At 32.2% G+C, this 25,637-nt stretch overlaps 1 protein-coding gene across 1 annotated transcript in view; it reads left to right on the top strand.

Moving 5' to 3' along the window:
• The window catches only part of Ac76E (adenylate cyclase type 2 Ac76E), a 201,706-nt gene that overhangs the window by 1,210 nt on the left and 174,859 nt on the right, over positions 1–25,637 (top strand). The gene's annotated exons all lie outside the window — the stretch shown is intronic.

Genomic DNA, 25,637 nt, shown 5'->3' with positions numbered 1-25,637 from the left:
TGCTTTTTACCCCGGAAAATGACGCATAATGGAAAAATTAAGGTGGCGGACGAAGTCGCGGGTTAAAGCTAGTTCTTTATATCTTTCAAAAATTGCAAAAAAATAACATTAAAAATATATTTACCTATCTATAGTACCTTAACAAAATAATGAATTTGTATCATATTCAAACCAAACAATTGTGGAAATTACTGTCTTCCATCTTGAATTATTTGTAAACTGTGGTGAATCACGTTAATCAATGTAATTTGTATTTAATTCATACAAAATCAATGGCTTATTCTTCGAGTTAAGTGAGTTTCAACGAATTCGTCTTCAGACTACGTGTCTCGATTGAATTGAGTTACAGCGTATGTCGATGTTACGGTTCTATACACAAATGTAGACAAAAATCTAGTAGGTATCTTAAAGACTAATTGATCCACCGGCTTTGCTTATGTGTAACTAAGCTATAGTAAAACCGCAAATCCGGTTTTTTAAACTTTCGTGAAAGTTTGTTATTTTCCCCGTAAAACCTGCTGAATGGATTACGGGATTTGGTATCCAGGTTGCTTATAACTAAGACTCTTTTTAACCTGGGAAATCTTTGTAATCAGAAAAAGCTGCAGACGGAACCTATTCACAGAGGTAGTAGCTTATTATCATGTATCTGTAATGCATAATGTTTACAACAATGTTACGTATTCATGCATAGAATTAATTCACCTGTCCATTCTAGACTTTCAGTCGACACCTACTTTTATTATTAGTTTTAAGATATTAGATCAATTTCCATTGAAAAACTAATGTGAAACTGAATGTCAAGCGGTGTCATCTTATCTTACAGACTCGGTAATCGAACCTAGAGCAAATTAAATTGTGTGCTTAAAACTTAAGGACTGATTCGATTTAAGTTCTTCATTCGGATTTTATCTACATGTGACATCTTCAAGTAAAGGCACGTTTATATAGGTGATATATAGTAAAAAATACAAATAAATTAGGCACAAGAATTGATAAGTTACTTTAATAATTACGTTGATTATGGTACTTAGGTACATTTGTTGGGAAACTTAATATAGGTTCAAATCACAAAGTTTGTGTGGTAAAATATATAGGTATGTTTTGACTACAGTTACCTCTCACAATTTTTAACAATGCGAAACTAATTTTGCCATTTCGTAAAATATAAATACTAAAATAATAAAATGCTTATTTTCTCTCATAAAAATATGCCACCCTTTCAAACCATAACGTAACCAAAATGTAATAACTATAAAATATTTCTAGTATACGAGATCAATCTTATTACTACTAAAATACGTCCTAAGGTCGTTGCACATCAAACTCTACGTTCATAAAAGCCTTAGATTATTTGACTTCGATCTCATCGAGTTGAAGACTAATGATATTGATGCTCCTGAGATTGCAAGGAGACGGTGAATGTAACTTGATCACGGGTAATTTGTCTGACATTATGCTTTGTAGGCAAGAAAATCTCGTTTTTGTGAGATAATGTTGCAAATATTTTAATCCTGGCCCAAAATAGCAAAATGTTTTTACCTTTAAGGAAGCTTATTAATGATTTTTACACAGCAATTAAAAATAATGTTTTTAATTTTAAATCCTGGAGCCGTAAGCTGATATCTATATTTTTTATTATCTCGATAGAGGATTGCTACTGAAAATAATTACGTTGAGGCGAAGTGCCACGCTGTTTTATACCAAATATATAAGGAAATTCTCGGTATGGCCTAAACTATCTTTACCACTTATAATAATGTTAATTCTGTTGAAAAAAGTAGTAATCCGTGCGATGGAATACATACCCGTACGGGCAATGACTCGCACTTGCTAAGTTAATTTAACACGTAACTTTCTTAACGCTGCCGACATAAATGGTTGCAAGAGAAATATATGCATACATCAGACATAATAAAGACTTAAAAAATTTGCAATTAAAGTGTTTTTTTTAGATGTTTATAAATCAGATAGAGGTCAATGTCTTCTTAAAGTCGTTTCGTAGATGACTAGCGACTGCTCTCGACACCTACTGAGTGTAAAAGGGTGGTTATATTTTTAGTTCCGATGAGATTTCGTAAAATGTCAAATTATTTTTGACTTTAGAATAAACGAAATGAACGAGAAAAACTAGAACCCTCATCAGTTAATATGTCTGAAACAGACGCTTCAAAAACTGCTATGAGTAATAAATTGGAATTTGTCATAGTGATTCAGAAAAGTATTTTACTAGATAAATTTATTGTGATAGTCATATTAGCCAACTACCTTGGTTGTTTAATAAGAGTATCTAGTGAAATGAAGTTGAATAAAAAGAACGTTTACAAAAATAGTTTTCTTCTATCGGTCTAAACTTATTTTCTTCTTCGTCGTTGTATGCCTCATAAGTGAAGGTCGTAAAGGTTCAGGTATGCATTAATCACGGAACTAACGAGTTGTTTCCATACCCACCCAGTCTTTCTCAGTCCGGTTATTAAGTTTTTTGTTTTTTTTAGTTGTCTATTCGGTCCTGTCTAAAACAATCATTATTATTAATCAGTAGTGTAAAACTACTTCAGAGATATGCAGAACCAGAACTGCAGCTTCAGAATTCCTACTAAATTATGAAAGGGCATTTTTCTATCGTCTCAAGATATAGAACTTTTAAAAATTTTGTTTATAAGGCAATATCATTATACTGTATTCTTGATCCAATTCAAACGACAGCCGGCGTTGATAACTTAATATTCTGCTGACAGATTGTTATGACCTTTTATTGATGTCTGGAACATAGAGCCAAAGTAAACGATTATTTTTGTGAGAGCGATCTCTATTAATTGTCTGATCTTTTGTGTACCCTTGAATAGCTAAACATAAATTGGTGCTAATATGTGTCATTGTGAATAAGCATTCTCTGTATATTTTGGTAAAATTATTTTGTGTGTGACTTTGATTGTGATTTGTTGAGACTATATGCCTTTGAAATTTTGTAAAATCATCGTTATTTTTGTTAAACTGTTCTCAACTATGCAAAAGTTTTTAGTAGCTCAGTAAAACCTTTAATAATTATCTTTATTATGTAAGTATTCAAATCGGAATAACAGTTATTATGGGTAACATTTGGTACTTAATTTAAACTCTTACAGTGACATATCTATACTAATATTATAAAGCTGAAGAGTTTGTTTGTTTGTTTGTTTGTTTGTTTGTTTGAACGCGCTAATCTCGGGAACTACTGGTCCGATTTGAAAAATTGTTTCAGTGTTAGATAGCCCATTTATTGAGGAAGGTTATAGGCTATATATCATCACGCTACGACCAATAGGAGCAGAGTATCAGTGAAAAATGTTACAAAAACGGGGAAAATTATGATTCTCTTATGTGACGCAAGCGAAGTTGCGCGGGTCAGCTAGTCAATGATAAAAAGCGCAATATTTGAAAAATGCGATACAGTTTAGTTTAGTTTTAAAAATCTAGGCATATGTATTTATTCGCTGTCGAACATGAAAACATAGATTAGTTCCCCTCACTCGAATCATATCCCAATGGCCTAAAAACAAACGAATCAGTACTATGTATTAAACCCACAGGTATAAAGCACATCAAAACCGTACAATTTTCTAGGAATATCTTTTTATATTTAGTTTGGATATCAAACTTGGGTCTTCCTTGAAATTCCGAATCGCAAAATTAAGTTAGGTTCTAGGAAGCTCTTAATTGCTTTTGAAATTCGCTACCAATGTATTGGGTATTATATCCTAAAGGTTAAAGTAAAATAAAACTCATAACCAGAATAGAGAAGTTATTTTATTTCAGCCAATATAATCAAAGCGTCTAATGAATAATTCATTAAAAATGTTGGTTATAAACCACTTTTGGTAAAAACTGCATTAAAATCAGTTAATAGATTCTTGTTCTTCGTGAAAAAAAAGTCGCAGCACTCACAGTGATAGACAGTTATAGGATTTAATCATTTTAATTTAGAATATTTGAAATTAAAAACTAGTTCCCAAAAAAATGTCATCGCTCTATTCGGTAGGTTTTAATTCAGTTTTTCACAAAATACTTCCATCCTCAGCCTCTCATCTAGACATAGTACGTCGGCATCTCTTTGAAGTGTATGATTGGTAAATAAACGGCGACATCAAAGGCTCGTTGACATGCCTCTACGACGAAGTCACTTTATCAAGGTTAAGAAGAGATTAGTGATTGTTTTAGCTCTATATCTGAGCTTGGTAGTTAAGAGTGCTGTAGATAAATGAAATCATGTAGATATTATTAACTTATTCGTATTGTATTCCGTATTAGATAACGATTGGTTCTCTTCGGAGGTTTGAGTTAATTGATTCAAGGAAATACTGAAAATAACAATGTGTAGAATCAAACAATATTCTTTCGCGTGGTAATCGAACCCACGACATCCGTTGCCGTGCGTCATGTTCGCAGCGTAGTAACTAATAACCATTGCGTCACACACGTCACACACTATGAATATAAGCCTGAAAAGCGAATCCACAAGGCATTCTTTAAAATATGAAATTTTTTCATTGTTCAATATGCCAGTTATCGCTAACTCTATAAAAATCCGTTTAGTAGGTTTGAAGTTTTTAGCAAACAGACAGACAGACGGGAATAATAGACAGTGAAAAGTTATACCTCTATACCATTATATTAAATACATTTACAAGAAAACTTGCTGTTATTAATCAATAAAACGAATAAAACCATAGTTTTATACTAAGTTCGTGTAATAACGACCTGGGAATTAAGACACGTGCTCGACCCTCAATGTAAAATGTAAGTTATTAAACTTGTATACCATTAGTAATTGAATTGTAATTACAATATAATTGAACTTCTTGTAATTATTTTTAATGAAAAACTAAGGAATATATTCCTGAAAAATAGTTTTTAACTGACCTTTAAAATTGTATGGTCTCAGTAAAGTTGTTGTGATTCTCAAATGATAAATATCTAGCTAAAGTTTAATCTCCTTTCACATCCACTTAAGAAAAGTTGAAGCCTGTTTAGCCGTCAAATCGCAAAAGACGTTTACAAGTTTACGTCTAATATTATATTATTCATATAAAAAGCTATGAGTATAGGAATGAGTTAATCATAATACAATCCGAGGCCTTGAATCCCAACCCACTTGTGAAAAACGACCAAACTTCTAAAGGAAATTGGGCATGAAAATCTCTACTTTTATCGTACGTCTCATATCCGCAGTTTACGTAAATTAATAAGTTTCTGGCCGTCCTCCAACAGATGTCGCTATGATCTATTGTTGTCACACTCGAGGATAGTTTGATTTACTGAAACTATTTATAAGACAATTAATGGAGAATTTTAATGCAATTCTCACGGAAGGTTCTGGAATATTAGTCATGAGAAAATTGGAAGTTCAGTGTCTGCCAAAGGAAATAGATAATTGTGAAGTCGTTTAAATTTTATGTGAAATCTTTGATTTTTTAATTGAATTTATTTGATAAACAAAAGACTGGATAGAAATAAATATAGGTAAGTAAATGAAATTAGCCTATCTAAAATAAGCCACTAATATCTAAATTGTGTTTTCTTTTAACTAGACAGGTGAATATTTCCACGATTTCCACATTTCCACATTTAATTGTTCTAAGTTTATGAATTAATCATTTCAGAGACAATAAATGTCAACTATCTTGATATTTATCACATTCATCTGAAAACTTAACTATTCATAATTTAAGATAGAGACCTCATAGAGATTTAGCAGACTTTAAGATTAGAAAGTTTAATTACAATATTTAATTTAAATATAAATGGTTAATATATTTCTACAGAAGATTCTAGAACAAAACACTTAGGGCGCATTTAGAGCGACGTTTCATGAAATTCCAAGAAAATTAAGTTTTTGATAACAGTATTTTCTAAAATTATAAACAACTAAGTATGTTTTCTTTTAAGATCTAAAGCACAAAATATTTATTGTAATCAAACATTTACTTATCAAAAAAATTTAACAAGAAAGAGTCCAATAGAAGTTTTTATATAGTAAATAAATATTTAGATAAGTGATAAGTGTAAGATAAGTGTATTTTTTAATGCTGTATTAATACCGTAAAACCGTGAAGTAAAATAAAACATAAAATAAAAATTTAATACTATCAGTTTAGTTTCAAAAATTTTACTTCTTACTATCACAATCCTTCAAAGGCTTGAATGTATGAAAAGTTTCTAAATGCAATAAGCTAAGCGCGCACCCTAAGATAAAATTCTCATACAGTCTACTGCATAAATGAAGCCATCGAATTGAATAATAAAACTATGTTAATTAACAGTTCATGCGCAGATACGTTAGTACAGAAATTAATATGTTTAGAAACCTTTTAGTATGAAGCCGCAAAAGTAATTATCTGATTAATTGAATATCTCTGTTGATTCGCTTTAAGTGGTTATAAAATAGTATATTATATTAGATTTGATGTATCATAAAATTTATACACTAATTAAGAACTCATAGATGTATTAACGAGTTAGGTATTTTATATTGTTTCTTTACATACGTACCTATTAAAGTGTTAGCCACAATATTAGCTAAAATGCAATTACTACTTAAAACCCAGTAATATTCTTGATCCAATAAATATAATAATAGCTAATTTGGAAGAGTTTTATGCTCATTATATGAAGGTTTCAACAATTCATGCATTGCTTAGGTATTTTCAGAACCTGCTATCAAAAAAATTGTTGTCACTTGAATCAGACATTGGTGCTAAAAGTCATCAACAAATACTCCCCAATAAACAAGCAACTAAGAATTCCTAAAAGATAAAGACCAATTTTCTTATTAATTCAGTGACAGCAAGATAATAATTTTAATGGTTTCTTAACTCATTATAGCGACAGCCATTAATTTTCCATATCCTATGTTTCTGCATTTCCCCGGTTTATACAGAACTTCCTTTGGCGTCAGTCCTAGTAGAAATTCATATTGATAAATCATTTTAGTGGGCGGATGGAAAATCACCTTGAAAACTGAAACAGATAATTTTGAACACTCTGATTTAAGGTGTGGAAATTTAGTGTTGACTGGGAAAATTCATGAGATAAATTGTTTGTTTATAATATAGCCAAACCCAACGATGAAAAAAAGTAAGTCCTTTGACATCCGCAGCAAGTTTTGAAACTACTAAGTGTAGTACGTGTCCATATACTCGTATGTGCCTAAGTGTCTTTACTGTATGACACAAAAAATCTTTATTTTTACCCCACATTAAACTAAATATATATTCCAACTATATTTATTTGCTACAAATATTAAAGAGATATATAACTCGCGAACATTTAAAGCGCTAAATAATTTCCACTACATTAAGTTCTCTACCATTCTTCAACTCATAACTCTTTGGATGCGCTTCATTGAGCATGCTTTATGATTTGTTGCTAAAGTCTTTTCACGTTCTTCCTCTAATTTTAATTACACAATCATTTTTAGAATCATTCTACTGTCAAATTTTGTATTGAATCGGAAACGGATAAGGAAAGGCAAACTTAACATACCTGATAACTCAATACTTATAACTGAGTATGTCTATCACAAGTTGAGCAAGTCCGACTAAAACTGCCCAAAACCAAAACTCAACCAAGAATCTAATTGAATCTCCGTGATCTACACTTACGGTAACTGACGCTTGAAACAGTTAATCTAAACCTATTTTTTATACAAAAACAGCTCTATCACTATTTCATAATAATACACTTTATAAAAGTTGGAACAAAATATTTTCATTCTCATAAAGAATTCTTTCATTTCTGTTTACTTTTAGATATTGTTTGAAACTTGTGATTTATATTTAAATGGCTCTATCTAGGGTCACGCATGTGTGCTTCTCTATGAACTGAGACTAACAAATTGTTCTAGACAAAAATATATTGTGTTTAAAACACCTGTTACTGCTATTTTTCATAAAAAGTGTAGATATTTTCGTTTTAGAACTAGCAAGTTGTAGGAATTATGTTTTAATAAATTATCTTGTTTTTCTTACAGTCAAATTTGGTTAGTTTGATCATAAGTTTCAAGTTTAGTTATAAGTATCCAAAATGGTATTAACAAAGCACTGAGTCTGGAAGCTTTATCACAATAGCTCAAAAGCCTGAAAGACAAACAATATGAATCACATGAATATTGCTTAATTTATTTAGTTAAATTAATTACCAATAACAGAATAAGTACAATTAAAGCTGTCGTGGTTAAAGTGGTTTCCTTTCGCTATTAAAGCGCGCGGATATTGTGGGTTTGATTTCGTCTCAGATACATCAGAGCATAATATGAGTGATGAACAAATATATTTTTTTGTACGTTGGTGAACGTTTTTTTCCCCACCAGGCTAGTTTATAGTGTGGCGGGAGAAAAAAAAAACACGAATTTTGAGCAGTATTTTGAAGGTGTCTAATGCATTTTAAAATATCCTATTATTCATCCGAAAACCTAAACACCCCGCATTCTCCGGATCACACAGAATCGTTGCAAAACAATTTAAATATAATTTTTCGCTCAACAACGCTCTAGCGCCGGTGTGAGTTAATTTATAGACAAGATTTTCCGGTTTTCAGAGCGCATCGTAATACATTTACATTATTCGTTTTTGTAATAGATGCTGATAACTATAGCTATTCCTGCACGAGTTATCGTTATAAGGAAAAAAACTTAATATTAACACTACCATTAAGACCGACTGCGAATGACGTGTGCAAAAAATACAGTCACAAATCATTCGCAAATGTACATTTTTAACTACAGTATATTATGGAAAAGAAAAAGATTAACTCAGAGGAACATAAGTAGTTGCCATAAATGCTACCGCATTACATCCCCATGTAAATCAAGCTGTGACAGCTACTTTAACGTTTTATTTTTATTTTAACATAAGTATCTCTTATTAACAATATTTCAGTATTTCAATCGAACATGAAAATCCCTTTTGAAGTTTTCCGTGATTTATATTTTAAACGAATTACAGTTCGCCAGAACTGCCAATTCCTTGCAGACTTGTAAATCTCTAGCCATTTCACGAACACGACAAGCTTGGCTTCCAGTCGGCTAATAAAGTCCCATATCGTGACATTTTTGTGTACAAATAACATGGTGTATGTTACAAGAATAACAGCTCTCAAGTTCATTCGATGACATTTGGCGTAACGCCAGCACAGCGGTAGTAAGAGTGTGTCTATACACGACATTTTGGAAATTTTGCAATAGAAATAATAATATTTCTAATTTATATTCGCCTCTTGAATTCGTTAATTGGCCCTCGAAAACGCCATGCAGTATTTAAAGGCTTTATTCCATGCATTTTCGGTGTCTGTGTTGTAGTTTAGTCACGTGTGAAATATACCCTAAAGTTGCCGTCTTAAACGCAAATTTTACAATATATTTTTGGTAGAAATAAATGAAATTACTCAAGATATCATTTATACTAAAGATTGGAATTCAGAATTAAACACATACACTAGCCAATTGGTCATGGTCACATAAATATTATGTTCAAAGAAAATTCTGTAAATTTTATTCACCAATAAGCTGGTTCTAAAAGTGCCATGTCTGCTCTTACCCTAAGCGGCACATGTTGGTTGCCACATGGTAATATACCGTTAATGCGTCCAGTAAAAGTTTTTATTTGTCGGTTAATAAAAACGTTAGGTCATTGATTGGTAGTTTTACTGCTAGATAATAGTTATTTTCGTATAGGAAAATTTAAAGGAAATCTGGCGTATTGAAAAACATTTATTGACCAAGGTGGTCATCAAACCATCATTCGATACCTACTACCAATAAACTATTTATGTATATAATTAATTGCTAGATAATTTCGCCTTAGTCATACAATTATCGTTGTTATTATCCCGAAGCGGCTGAATAGAATTAACCTTTTTGCGTGAGCATTTAAATTAAATGGCGAAATAATCAAATATTTAGAGGTATGATAGGCTTTCCCAATTTTCCATAAATCAGAACTTGTAAAATACCATTAATTAAGGAATGGTATATCTATTCTATTCTTGTAACTCGTTATTCAAAACATGTTACGTTAGTTTATCGGAAAATAATAGACGATTTCACGAAACTTTTTCAATACAACTTTCTCGGTTTTCCTCGAAATGCGTAGTTATATTGAGCATTATTGTGAATATCATAAATGTGAGGTATTCAATTATAAATATGGCTTCATTCAATATGGAATTTTTTTATAAATGTTTTTTGAAAAAACGGAGATGATTTCTTTTGATTTTCCTATAAAGCAATATATATAAAATTATTCCCAACGTATTTGAAATGGTTCTTGTAGATGAAAACCTATTATTTTCTAACAGTACTCACGCAACAACAAAGCTACGTAGCTTTTCAATAGCAATTATGTGTCAATAGCGTAATTATCATATATGTACTTCATAATTATTTATTTAAAGAGTTTATCATTACATTCCTACCTTCCAAAAAACCTATCTATCGGGTAATTAGTCCACCTGCTACGAAAACCTAGCCAAATGTCCTGCCCATTGCCGTGTGAGTCATGCCTATTACCGTCGCATATACTTGTAATTATTCAAAATAAGACGTCTAAAGCCATTAAGTGTTCATTAATCAAAATATTTTATTATTGTCAGTCCTGGAGTAAACAGTATACAATCCTTGAATTAGTCACTTGTGACTGAATATAATTGATACATTCAACACCATGAGCTAGATTGCTTTACGATTTAAATATTTTTTGTATTATTAGATGAGTTTCGAAAAATCCCCAACGAGCATAAATTTAATTCTTAAGGCTAACGTAGACTTGGAAACTTGGTTAACAAAGTTTTGAGGTCTCACTCTTATTATAGAACGTAATGTTAATATTAAATTAAAACAGGAATAGTGTAAAACGTAATTGTTACTCATACTAGATGTTAGGGCAAAAATTAATAATCTCCAACCAGCCCGCAAAACTTAAAAGCAGCAACTAAAAATACTTAAAACACATAAATATGGAAAACTAGAAAGCACTCAACATATTCAGCCGTATACTTACCATGTGTGTACACAGAATGTGTTCCGTGACATCGCCCGATTTGTTTGACTTGTTGCATGTACTGTAAGTCTGTTGTCATGTAACGTGTTTATAAGAGCTGAGAGCACTCTCTGTGATCTTGATACATATTGTCGAATGATGCTGTTGTAGATACTCGATAATTTGTGAACGGTTAAGTAATTTTAGTAGTTCTTGAGAGTAGTTATTATAGTGAGTGCAATTACTGAATACTGTATTGTCTTCTAAAATAAGTGTAACTAAAGCATACATATTTATATCGAGAACGAGTGAGTACTCAACATTTTCAACCGTATACTTACCACGTGTGTACACAGAATGTGTTCCGTGACATCGCCCGACTTGTTTGACTTGTTGCTCGTACTGTAAGTCTGTTGTCATGTAACGTGTTTATAAGAGCTGAGAGCACTCTCTGTGATCTTGATACATGTTGTTGAATGATCCTGTTGTTGTAGATACTCGATAATTTGTGAATGGTTGAGTAATTTTAGTAGTTCGTGAGAGTAGTTATTATAGTGAGTGCAATTACTGAAAATTGTATCCTTTGCTTGAACTTGGCTTGACACGCTGCCGCATGTCTAGATTGTCGTCTAATATAAGTGTAACTGAAGCATACGTTTCATTATTTTACTAATATTTTAAGACTAGATTTTAATGTTACTAGACGTGTGCCTGTAGTTCTTAACTGTTAATGTGCTATGTAATGTGAAATTTGAAACACCATTATCCCATACACGTATACCCGTTTTGACAACCCGCAGTGTTGGTCTACCGTTAAATTCGATAAAAAAAAACTTTCCAAGTCCAAAACTAAACTTTAGACTTTCAATACTTCTATGAACTATCAGACACAAGTTAGCAGTCCACAGAAACACTTCTGTCAACATAGCTAACTTTAAAAACTTCAAACAAACTGTCCAAAGCTTGAATTCCCTGCAGAAATCTGGCGAATATTCTCATAAACTGTAGGGATATATTTGTAACTGCATATATACGTAAAGGCGAGTCCACATTTAAACGTTCACATGTAAAATCACGAATCGAAAACGTTTCGTAGCGTGAATAACACATATTCTCTTAATCCATTGGCTTATGTTATTTATATAATACCTTACTGCTACTGCTCTAAAGCGTGTGTTTAAGTTATAACTTATAATAAAAGCCACATTACTATATTAAATTATACGGCTTCAGACTTTTTTAAGAAAATGACATGTCTTATCGATTTACAAGATACTTACTAAAATATTCCTCACCATGCAATGGCGCAAATTTTGTCTTATTATATTAGGCGCAGTGTCAAGCAATCCATTAAAGAATATTCCTGCAGCTAAATTGGGTAAAAACCACGAACATCGAACATTCGCTACAAAGTTACGTTACAAGCAAACCGCTCTTATTTGAAACCATCTCAACATTATGTCTCTAGTAATAAGAGTAGCAATTGACCTCTCGGTCCACTGCAGCGACTGATGGAACTTCATGTCTCCGGTGACCTTTTTATGAGTTCGACTTGTGTTACACGAGTCTGTAGTTCTGCGAGTTTTGCACGATTTGAAAGAATGTGAGATGAAGCAATAAACCGAGTAATGGTAATTCTGTGGGAATATGAGGTGAAATTGTATGGGATGTGGTTATAGCTTGTACTTTCGATAACTATAGTCTTAATTAACTAAAACTAAAGTATCAGTTTTTTAAGGATTGCTTATTTATGAATCACAAAGCTAGAGGTCCTGGTATTTCTTCAACTATACTGAAATTTGTTGTTTATATTTATAGTCCATTGGATTTCAATACAATCTTTAATTGAATTATGCCTTTTTTATATGTATGCCTATTTTACGTGTAATTAGCAGTTTCAGGAAGTCTCGATCAAAAGCATATGCCTTCTTTGCTGTCTCACTAAATAAGTAAAGAATTAAAAATCTTTTTGAAATGCGTCTAATTCGAGTTATTTAATAACACATTCAAGGAAGTGCTGGTCATAAACAACATTAGTCCTTAAATACCGCACTCAGTGTTGCGAAAAGTTATGTTTTCTGCAACATCAAACTGTCCGCGTCATATAAACTCATAATAAAATATGTTTTATGCACGAATCTCTCGTATATTATGAATCTTTCAAAATATTAAGAAAACACTGTAAGGAGAAATAATGAGTGCCTTTATGAAGTGTTTGTAGGCTGTTAATGTACACTCTGAAACAAAAAGTATGTTTCAAAGTAAAATAAATGGTTCGAGCGTATCATCGTTTGTCTTTCAACGTGAGTTTTCTATTAGAATTTTATCAGTAGCAAAATGGAGTATGGTCACTCAAAATTATGCTCCGTATTTGGCAATACACTTTTTCTATTTGATAGAAAATCACCATGCGTAACGCTCGTGCATCGAATGCACTTCCGTTCATACCTTCAAATATAATCATTGCTGTAGAAAATTAATACTTATACAAAATTAAATATTCAATACTATCTTTAGTCTGTTACGCTTTGCGCTTTCACGTCTAAACCAGTTTTCATGAACTTTAGCATGGTTGTATGACGATCAGAGATCGACATACTCCACAATTTCTAAAATTTACTTTTTGTCATTTGAACACATGAGGACTTGCTACAAGCTACAGACAGACTGACTGCTAAAGAAACACTCCAGTGATATTATCTTACATAACTAAATACCTATCGCATATCCCCTCAGTGCAACCCTAACTGAATCAAAATAGCTGTGATCGTTACACGACCGTTTCCTTGTTAACTCACTGTAAAATTGTTTTATGATTCGCACAACGTAGCATTGGGCATGAATGTCAAGTCGCAGCCAATTGTCTGAGTAATGGTTTAGGGATACACGAGAGAGAATTTGGTACAGATACGCGACGTTTTTATCAACGTCAAGACAGATAGAAACAAGAATATGTTTTATTATAATATATAATTTTGTATTTTCTGGCCAGAAACCAGTCACATTTTCTTTTTTATCTGCTTTCAACCTTTAAATATGTCGATCGTCGACGTAAAAAGATTTTCAGTAATAAGAGGTTCTGTAGGATTATTTCAAAGTGTTCAAAGATCCATCTGACAAATTTGTTTTCTAATATTAACTAATTAAGAAAGTGGGTACAAACTTTTATAACTGGAAAGGTTTCATTACATATTTACATTACACGGCTTTTGCAGTTTAAACTTAGAGACCGAAATATTAATATGCAAGTAGTCGTAAATCTACGCAATTATTCGTGTTTAACGTGACGTATTTGTGACTAGGTCTTTATATTGTAAGATATATTGAGCATTTTATTACTTCCTGGTGCTAAAAGCAAGCTAATGTTATAAATACGAAAATATTTATTTAAATGCCCAGTTACAACGTAAATAGTTCGTGTAATAATAGGAGTCGTGTTAATATTTCAGTAAGGTGATAAAATGTTCAATATGATTTCTACGTATTTTATTATATTTGTCAGGCAATTTGCGAGTTAATAGAAATATATTGATACTATGTACTACGTTACTGACGTAACTAATAATATGACTCTAGTAACACATTTCTGGGGTGCTCGAAGTGTCAGCGGGCTTACTAGACGGCACCCCGAACCCTAACATAAGCACATTTTGGGAAGCGTTAAAGATAAGGTTATTTTTCTAAATGTTTTCAATTTTCTTTACGCTACGTGACCGCTCGCATTTCAGTCAGGGTGCCTTGGGAACCACTTGCATATAGCAGCTTTTAGTAATGTTTAAGAAAGTCAAGTCCTTATCAAGTCAAGTCATCAGATAAATTATGTTACTACAATTTTCTACTACATATCCAAATTGACACAATTTCAAAGGACATAATTATTATTTCGCAACACAACATTTTACTGACGGCCTCGTCCCTTTTGATTACCCTTATGTTTTTAAGTTGGTACCTATTGAAGTTTATTATTTTGGTTTAATTTACTACTCAATTTAGTTTAAATCTGCTTTAAAAATTGAGTAGGAAAACGTGTGAGACTTAGGTCTGATTTTTATATTTATGTTTATATTAATATAGGTAGGTTTTTACTGTGATTTCTTTAGGAGATTTACAATGATAACACGTTTGTTAATAATATTTGAGATTTACATATTTCTTTAACTCTTAATAAAATTAATATAGGTACCTAATATCCACAAAAATCAAACAGTAAATATTAAAAAAAAATATATACTTACAGTTTTGATAAGCCCTCACCGTTCAGTCTATTCTTTTCAATTTCAATAATGTTTTGTCACTCAGTCAGTCAGTTCAATCCTGTTTCATGTAATTACATTATGTATGACATATAGACATATATTATGCTGTCATAGGTCTCCATAAATCTTGGGTACGAATTACGATTTATTAAAGTGTAGCTTCTTAATTAAATGAATACCCGCTGGGAGGAGTATGGGATGAAACATAAAAGACGAACAGGGTCACACATACATGTACTGTGTGTATGTATATATTGTATATGTAAGTATCAGAAAAATACATTCCTATACTACGTTGAAACTCTTGTTTTTTTTTTACCCATTACTGTCCCACTGCAGGGCAAGGGTCTCCTCCCAAACGATGGGGGAGGGGTTAGGCCTTGAGTCCACCACGCTGGCCAACTCTTGTTTAAAAGTTAGTAATGTTAGTATAGATTTTAAACCTTTTGTCATCTAGATAAAAATATCTTTTTTGGCAATGGATTTGAAAACATTACAGCGTTTGTTTATTCAATAATGCTACGTAAATAAAAATTTGATTCGCTATCCATGTCTATCGTAAGAAAATATCATTCGTAATAAAATATTAGTTTATGTTTCCGGTACATGGCAACATCTTAATGAAAATATGTTTTGACAGATTAAAACTGTTTTACAGTTTCAGATGTCCAAACTGTCTGATTAATTTATCAGAGATATCTCTGAATTCGATATGTGTAACATTGAAGTGTTTTTCTCGTAGAGATTCAATTAATTATACGGGTATTTAAAATAAATTTACATTTGCTATCTACTGAATGTTTATTTTAAATGTCTGCAAATCTGAGGTGCAATTATGAAAAAGCAATATCTTCAAACAGATTTATATTAATGCCAAGAAAACAAACAAAATACTTGCAGTATATTTACAGCCAATGAATTTACTGGTTAAAATATTATTTTATTTTTACATTTATACAAAAGTAGCATATAAGCTTGACATACATCACCGTACGCTGACTAGAAACAGTTCGGATGCTCGGGGGTAAATAGCTCGCATTAAAAGCTAGCGACCAGTTCAATTTACCGGTTCTTGGTACTAAATATCGCTACAAATAAAATTGTAGCATTTCAAAATAGTGTAATTGACCTTAAACATACCCATTTCTTTCCATTTTAAAGTAACCCATGTATTCAAAAGAAACCCTGTTTCACCGGTAACTATTAGTGAACACTGTATTCTTTAGAATCATAATATACATCGCTATACAAATATCATACATAAAATATATCACACAAGTCATTACTGGTATATTCCTTTTGTCATATACATTCCGTACCCTCAATGGTTTAATGGATTTTATTGTTTGATTCGATTTTAATCTTCCTTGTTACAATTGCTACGAGGATATCATGTCGGATCACAGAACGATTGTCACTTGTGTTATTGTTGATATTATATTTCCTTATTTGTGTACATTTTACTTGTCCAATACAATCTGATAGATGTATTAATAGAGATGGAAAAAGACTCTGTAAAATTTATTTGTATTGTAGTAGTTTGTGATAATAATTTGAAGAGGGAACTACGGCATACGTATTCATATTTTGTAAATTCGAAACAGCGTTTTCGGACTTCACAAATATTTTTTTTTCTGTGTGCGGATCAAACCTTTGGCACCATAGTAACTTAAAAGACCGCCACACTAATAAGATATTGTCTTAAAGTGTTTAAAATTTGTATTTATGTGCACCTGCTGCTGCTACTTTTTCAAATCCTTTCATTTATTGCTTAGTCGTTTTTTACTTCGTTCATCATTTCTATATTCGATGAGGAAAGCAGGCCTAACTAATCTTACTTCGTAGATAGTTTAGTAGAACGTTCTAATTGAATAAAGAAATAACAACAAAGTATTTGATCCCAACATGTTTATTCGACCTCATGTGTCTTACAACTTTTGTGATATTAGATGTTATTAGCCTGAAGGCTTAATATTGATAATATTGTAGCTAAAGTTTTATCTTAGACTTATTGATTATGATAAATGTATTAACAATGTGTATTGTGAAAAGATTACACTGCTTGAGTGGTGAAAATATGAACGAATTTTAGAATCTTAATAGGTACAACCTAACAGTCTCATTAATTATTATTAGATAGGTACCAGTAATTTTACTCTTATTTACAAATCTAGGCGAACGGAAAATCGTGTCTATATTATTATTCGTCCGAAATCCCTTGCTCCGGGATTTTTTCCGAGTTCTTTCTCAAACAACTGTAGCAATTCAATTGAAATTTGAAATTATCGGGAAAACTTACAGCCTCTAAAACATTTCATAGGGGTATGTAGAGGCCATGGTGAAAGTATTAACTGACATGCCGTGATAAAATAAATAAATCTACGCCATTTCATCAATGTCACAGAGGTTATGTCATCACAACACGAACATAACACTATCGCGGCCTAATTTTAACAGTTTAACTACTTTTCGCGGTAACACCCACACAGTTAATAAAAAAAATAACACGAAAAATATACACGTTTACTGCTATTTTTCATAAGCTGTGATTATAAAAAGTGGTTTAAAACAACCGATGTTGAAAACGTCTTTTGGTTGTTTTTTTTCGGATGTGTGTAGAACCTCAGAACTCTCAGGAATTCTTATTATTGGAATACATTGATTTGATGTAGGGATGTATTTTCTCTTAAAATAATCTTCAATTTTTATAAATACTGTGCTCATGAATTACATGTTTAAGAACAAGTATGAAATTCTATGTATTTCACTTAATTTCAGTGCAATTAAAACACATTTTTCATGTGTAGTGAAAATGTATAAATCATATAAGTAATTGTAAATAAATCACTTCGAGTGGCATGAAGTATCATCAATCATATTGCCTCTTAAACGGCGCAGCTTTTCTGGCAAATTATCGATACCGTATAATTTATGTTATAGCATGTAAATATGAGAGTAGTATATTCGTAGCAATTTGGGAAAACGAAACATGGAAATATGTTATTATAGCTATAGAATTTTATGTGATATCTAGGAAATATTTCAGGTGATAATATAATGTTTGGTTTTGCTCGGGATTTCGTTAAAGTGAAAAGAGTTAGCATTCAGGTTATAAATTAATGTATAATAGAATACGGGAATTAACGCGAACACGCATTTTACCTTCAAATGCCTAACGTTTCGGCGCAGGTTGCACTCGCCGTGGTCCCAGGCAGGTGTTCGCGTTAATTCCCGTATTCTATTATACACTAGCTGACCCGCGCAACTTCGCTTGCGTTACATAAGAGAATCATAATTTTCCACGCTTTTGTAACATTTTTCACTGGTACTCTGCTCCTATTGGTCGTAGCGTGATGATATATAGCCTATAGCCTTCCTCGATAAATGGGCTATCTAACACTGAAAAAATTTTTCAAATCGGACCAGTAGTTCCCGAGATTAGCGCGTTCAAACAAACAAACTCTTCAGCTTTATAATATTAGTATAGATTAAACATGCAACGCGAGAGTTTAACAGGTTATAAATTATCTGTGTACCAAATTTATTCAAAAACGGTTTGGGCGTAATGGAGTAAATAAACATTATAATTAAATGATTAGCAAATAGGTACCGTTTAAATGGTACCTATTTGCTAATAATACAAATTTTGTATTTCAATTTTTGTAAGTATTTCTGGAAAAGTAACATTGGTTTCACATATATACACAACTAGCCGACCCGCGCAACTTCGCTTGCGTCACATAAGAGAGAATGGGTCAAAATTTTCCCCGTTTTTGTAACATTTCTTACTGATACTCTGCTCCTATTGGTCGTAGCTTGTTGATAAAGCCTTCCTCGATAAATGGGCTATCTAACACTGAAAGAATTTTTCAAATCGGACAAGTAGTTCCTGAGATTAGCGCGTTCAAACAAACAAACAAACAAACAAACTCTTCAGCTTTATAATATTAGTATAGATGATTGAAAAATATTACTAAAGCCACGTTAAATACCATGTTAAATACCAGACGACAACTAACTCAAAATACGCGTAATATCCTAATAACCACAACACTCTTATGCTTTTCAAAATACAAATAGACGATGACTGAGGCTCAAACATGCCTGTGTCCACTTTATAATCTTAATTCGTTTGGCCACTGGTCTGTATTCATCTATTTCAAACGATTAAGGTGGCGTCAGGTGGAATTAGTGAACTTTCGTTAGTGAACGTTCGCGGTCCCAAAATGATTATAAACCGCGGTAAATTCGTGACAAATGTACATTATGTTATAACATCGAATTTTTCACTAACAATGAAAACAACACAATGTCCAAATTCGTAATTCATCCAAAAATATTCACGGAAGCAAAACAATAATCATCTTCAATAACAATGTGCGGCGAACAAATAAAGCCCACACAATCACGAACGGGAATAGCGACAACATATACCTGTCATATTTCAACACACCTGTTTATTTCACGAACACGTAACAATTCCCGATTTAAATCAATTTCATTATGTCCACTGTACTTTGTTTAGATTGTGTGTTGCGTGGTTGTTTTGTTACAGGTTTATTCGATCATTTTGATATAATGTATAAAAAATGTTGTGTAATATAGCACAATGCTTTCGTTTTTGGAAAGGGTATATTATAGTGTGTTTGTTTCTTCTTCTTACATTATGTCAGTCTAATGTTTACTACCGAACTATTGTACGAACGACGTATTTACCGGGGCCTAATCCGATTCATGCCTTTAATCTGACTACACTGGAAATAAATTTATATGATTATAAACATTACTTAATACAATAGTATACTGTATTTGTTGCAACTGTAAGAAAAAATCGTTTTTCTTTAAATGTATGAGAAAATTTAGGAAAGCGTGGAAATTTTTCAGTTTAGATAAATAATTTGCGAAAATAAACTAACTGAACTGTACTGTACATCTATACTCAATCCCCGTCGGTCATTTAACATGTAAAAGGAAGTTATTAAAGCACTCAAACGTTAAAAAATACCAGCAAGTGCTCTCACATTAGGCCGCTACCTCACAAATAGGATTGCAAAGGTCAAAACCAACGTTTGTAAATAATGTACCCTCGAGTTATTTTCAGTATGAAACAGAAAACATTATTAAATGCGCTGGCCGCGACCCCTTTTGAAATGGTCGATAAATATTGCGATAGCAATGATAATGTATGAAATACAATTTGTGCAGGATTGCAAACGTATTAGTTCCATATAACAACTATTTTAAAGATTTGTAGCGCGATTCTCTACAATTGGAACCATCGAGTACCGAGAGATTGTCAATCAAAATGTACTGCAAAGATAGTTTCTACGACATCAGCTAGAGGCGCTGATCAGATTTTCACACAGAATTTTTCAATACCTAGCCGGTTGTCGATACTCGAATCTCGATACGATTGTCTCTCCATTGTCGTTTTGCTTGTTCATGTTAAAAATGATAATCTGTTTTTCACGAAGTTGTTCTACCAAATCGGAGCTCCGACAGCAGACTACAACTTCCTTTAAGACTTTAAGACATACGTGACAGACAACAGGTTCGATCTTCGTTGACTAGACTTATAAGTAGCAATCAGTTCCTACCTTATTTGGGATGCACATTTGTCATGTCAAGTCATTAAGGACAATCGTCATCGATCTTTGAACTAAGTAATGAGTAAATTAGCGTAGAAAAATTGGCGTCTCTGGTATATATTGAAATTAAAATTTTGAATCGTAGAGCCCAATGGCGTATTTTGAATGCTACAATTATTTTTAGTAGTCATATTTACCCCAACCCGCATTTGGCCAGCGTGGTGGACTAATGGCCTACTCATTACGGGAGGAGACCCATGCCCAGCAGTGGGACAGTAATGGGTTAAACTTAAATTTAGTCATATTTATAAAGGCAAGCAGTGCCTACCAATTTAGTGTATGAAATTGCGCTTCTATTTTCCTTGTTAACATCTCGAATACAGTTATATTTTGACCTGTTCTTGTCCTTCTGATAATTTTATCGCGTTTGAAACAAATAGATACAGTGTATGTCAAAATATTCTTTAACACAATATGTAAAAGGATACATATTCCCTCTGTGTCTACACTACGGAACTACGTAGCAAAAATAATTGCATTACGCAGGGCTTTACAGCTATTTGAATAATCCTATTGTGGTCCCTTATAAGGAGCGCGTTAAATAATAATATAATATAATAAACTCATCACCGTTATGTAATAATACGCTCGCTCTTTGAATTAACAATTACTAGATTCTGTCAGCGAATTCGTCTCGCAGAAATATCCTCCGGGATAAAAATCCTGAATTAACATATTGCCGTGTTCGCTAGCTATGTCTCAAGTCAATGAATACTAACTTAAATCAGCTGACGATCATGGCCAGTATAACCTTCGTTCTAATATCAAGCATACCTAGGTTAAATGTATTATTTATAAGTTTTTGCGAGTGTATACAAACATCTCTAAATCCATACAATCTTCCGTACTTATTATATTGACAGTATATAAATAGCTCTTATGTAATAAACGCTCGCACTTTGGATTAATAATTCCGTTTCATTTCAGAAATACAAAGTTTGGGGAGTCCGTTTAAAATTGTAAATGGAAGTGGTTGATTGTTGGATTGTTTTTGAGAATCGTAATTTAAACTGAATTTAAGGATTATTTTCAGTTTTGTTTAAACTTGTTACCTTGTAAAAATATTGGTAATAAAAAAAATAGGTAATGTGGCTAGATTACATACCATTTTTATACGAATAAATATCGCAGTCAATTTAATAATTCTTTCACCAAATAACGGGTGAAATATTTTACATATTATTATATTAGTATCATATTAAAGTTGTATATTAGGATACATATGAAACCCTATATTAAAATGTCCTATACAAAGAGTTGACTCATGTGAACATACCTAATATATATCTTGATAATAGTAACATTAAGAATTCGTACAACATTTTACATCAATATATTCCTAGAATTACTTAATAAAAACCGCATTACTTTTCAATAAGATATTGTGAAGGAAACCTGGAAAATCGTTTTAGGTAAAAAGTTTCGTCGCCGGTATAATTTTGTTATATGGCTTCTTTAATATACCTTATTTATAATGTGAAGTATCACAGACATATATATTTTTTTCAATACATAATATATCACAAACAGGGCCAAAATAACTGTTTATTTATTTTCTAGTGGTTTTGCGCCCAAATGTAGGCGAATCTCTTGAGTGCTTTATTTTTTATTATTTGAAATTATGTAAATGGTTGATTTGATTGATCGGTTACTAAATTGGATTGGATTTATTTTTTTCTAGTGTGTAGTACGGACCCTAATTTATTTTTCAAAAGAACACCTATTCCAGTGTTGATTAAAATGTCTCACAAATCTTCTAATACAAAACTACATAGTCGAACATCGTTCTTCAATTCATAGAATTAATACCAATAGCTGTTTAATCTTGCAAAACTTATATATAACAAGTACGTGCAGACAGATATTGGTTTTTGAAAATGTTTAATATGTGCTGCACCGCAGACAGCGGCAATATAAGGCATTCCTATAATCTTAATGACATTGAAAGGGCACAATCTTAGAAGATACGCTCTAACTAGAGATATCTCCACATTAGTGTGTTTTCAAGTTCTTCAATAAGTATTGAAAGTACGTACCACTATTTTAACGCAACTTGATAGAGTCGTTTGCTAACTATGAGTGAACGTTTCAAGTTCCAGTTACAAAGAAAGCCAAAAAGACTTAAAAATTAACCATATAATATGTTATCTCGTGTGCGTTATTTATCTATTCGACACATAAGCAAGTTAAGGCTTAAATAAGAAAGGGTTGACACTTGTCAAAGAAGGTGATCGATGAAGCAAGACTTTATAACTTACTTAACAAGCAAATCGAATAGCTGAAAGCTTCGATATACAGGCTGCACCTAGTGGGGTTAAAATAACTAACAAATTGTTTAGAAGTGCAGAAAAGTCAAATCGCATAAATGTGAATCACTACATAGTATAAAACAAAGTCGCCCATTTTGTCTGTAGTCCCTTCGTATGCATAAAACTTTAAAACTACGCAACGGATTTTGATGCGGTTTTCAGTAATAGAAAGAGTATTTTCTCCGACAGGTTTTTATATATAATTGAAATACATTGAAACTATATTAGCTGAGTTATAGCGATTTATGTCCAAGAAGTCAGAAAAAAAATCTAATTGAAGATTGCATTTGTGCGTGCGCCGCTTATACCGTTGGATACAAGTAAGAACAATGTATAGCAAAAACATTGGTCTTTATTAGTTCTACAAAAAAGTCCGCGATGACATATATTCAGCTTTTTTATTTAAGTCACAAAAACTACTTTTCTGTATTAAAAAAAACATTTAATTCGTCGGGTGATGTTTAACTGGTGATATAACCAATAATACATATATCCTTATCAAAATAAGTAAGTTCATCATCACGAGCATTTAATTTAGATTATTAGACAAAAAAAAATCTGTACATTACTTAAATATTTTTTCCAAAAACTGATAGGGGGGGCGATCAAAGAAGAGTCACAGAAACTAAAAAACATTTTAATATTTTAAACGCGGTTAAGGGAAAGAGAAGTTATTGTGAATTGAAAATTAGTATCCAATATGTGTTGGTGCGTTGACTGTATTTGTCGAAGTAGCGGGATACACGCAAACGAAGTTGCGCGGGTCAGCTAGTTTTGAATAAATCTCATCAATACCTTCATAACATTATATTGATACATAGCGGTGCTATTAGCACTGCAAGTTGAAGGAGCAATGTATGAAACTGTATGACGAAATTGGTTGACGAAGATGGTTGAAAACGTCATGTAATTACTTTTATCCTATGTGTGAAGCCGAGTTCGAAGTTCATGCATCACTGCATTAATTTTCAATCAAGTATAATTTTACTAAAATATTTATATTAAAAACTATTCTTAATGTTCTTTAATGATGAGGAGTTATTTTTTTCCAAAATATAAAGAAAATCTGAAACATATTGGCGTTTAATAACAGGCCTTTCATGAAACTGAAAGCATTAAAATTTATAAAAAGACATTTCGTCCTGGTAACCAATTTTTCATCTTTTGACCGAACAAACACAAACTAAAACATAGGTACGTTATATTTTTTTGATAAAACTTTTTTCATACTCGTTTGGAGTTGCGGTCAAGGGTAGAGGGAACTCGGTAACAAGGGTCCAAAATGTGTGCTATATAAAAGATTAGAGGGAAACCTGTGGCCGAAGCCATTCACTCCAATGAGACATACGGATTTGATGTCAGACGAATTGTATACATTTTTTTGGAGAAAAATTAGAGTGCTGAATACATTTTTTTTACCTTTTTTTTGTAAGTGGAAATTGATGTAGTTGGAGGAAAGGGGGGCAATGAGTTTAGAAATAAAAAATAAAAACACGTTATTGATTTTACTTTTTGTGTATATACTTATTATGTAGTACAATTGCCACAGATTTTTCGTGTGACATGAGAAAAGGTACTGCCTTTTTTCTTTTTTGAACTAAAAGAAAGACCAGACTCTTTAAGATATTTTCTTACTGATCAAGTAACAAATAATTCTATCACAAATACAACTTGGAAAGGTCAGATGTGTGTGTCTTGAGTTTGAACTCGAACAACCTACGTAGGAGGGAAATAGTTATCCTAGACTATCACTATTTGTAAAGTTACATTCATAAATCTACTTCTTCTACTTCATTGTTATCCATACTAATATTATGTCTGTCTGTCTGTCTATTACTCAATCACGCCTAAACTACGCAATCAATTTGCATGAAATTAGGTATGGAGATATTTTGATACCCGAGAAAGGACATAGGCTACTTTTTACGTCGGGAAAATGACTCATTCCCATGGGAAAATTCAGGTGGCGAAAGAAGTCGCGGGTAAAAGCTAGTATAGTTATATAGTCAACAAAATAACAAAGCTGCACAAGCTGTAAAACTCTTTTAGCGATTGATATCTTAATCAGAGCAATATGAATCTAAACCTTCACATATAGAGACTAAGTTTCTGTCCGCGTGAAAAGTTTGCCTGGGGTAAAAAAATATCCCATGACAGTCTATGTAGTTATGTAGCGTACTGTACTAGACTTAAGTAAGAAACAATACAGCGATTGTTCGGTCTGTCCATTATAAAAGCACTCTTAATTAGCACGCTGTTAGGCTGATTACGTACAGCTATGTTTACTCTGATCGGATTACAGCTGTATTAGTAGTTGTAATCGGGTGTTGTGATATGTATGTTTGATTGGCTTTAAAAATTGCTGTTAGGGAACGTTTTGTTTATCAATTTCCTCGAAATTTGTAGGTAATA

Source organism: Anticarsia gemmatalis, chromosome 14 (assembly GCF_050436995.1).
Source record: "Anticarsia gemmatalis isolate Benzon Research Colony breed Stoneville strain chromosome 14, ilAntGemm2 primary, whole genome shotgun sequence".
NCBI classification, from domain to species: Eukaryota; Metazoa; Arthropoda; class Insecta; order Lepidoptera; family Erebidae; genus Anticarsia; species Anticarsia gemmatalis.
Note: the sequence above shows the minus strand (reverse complement) of the source record. Positions and strands in the feature narration are given on the sequence as shown.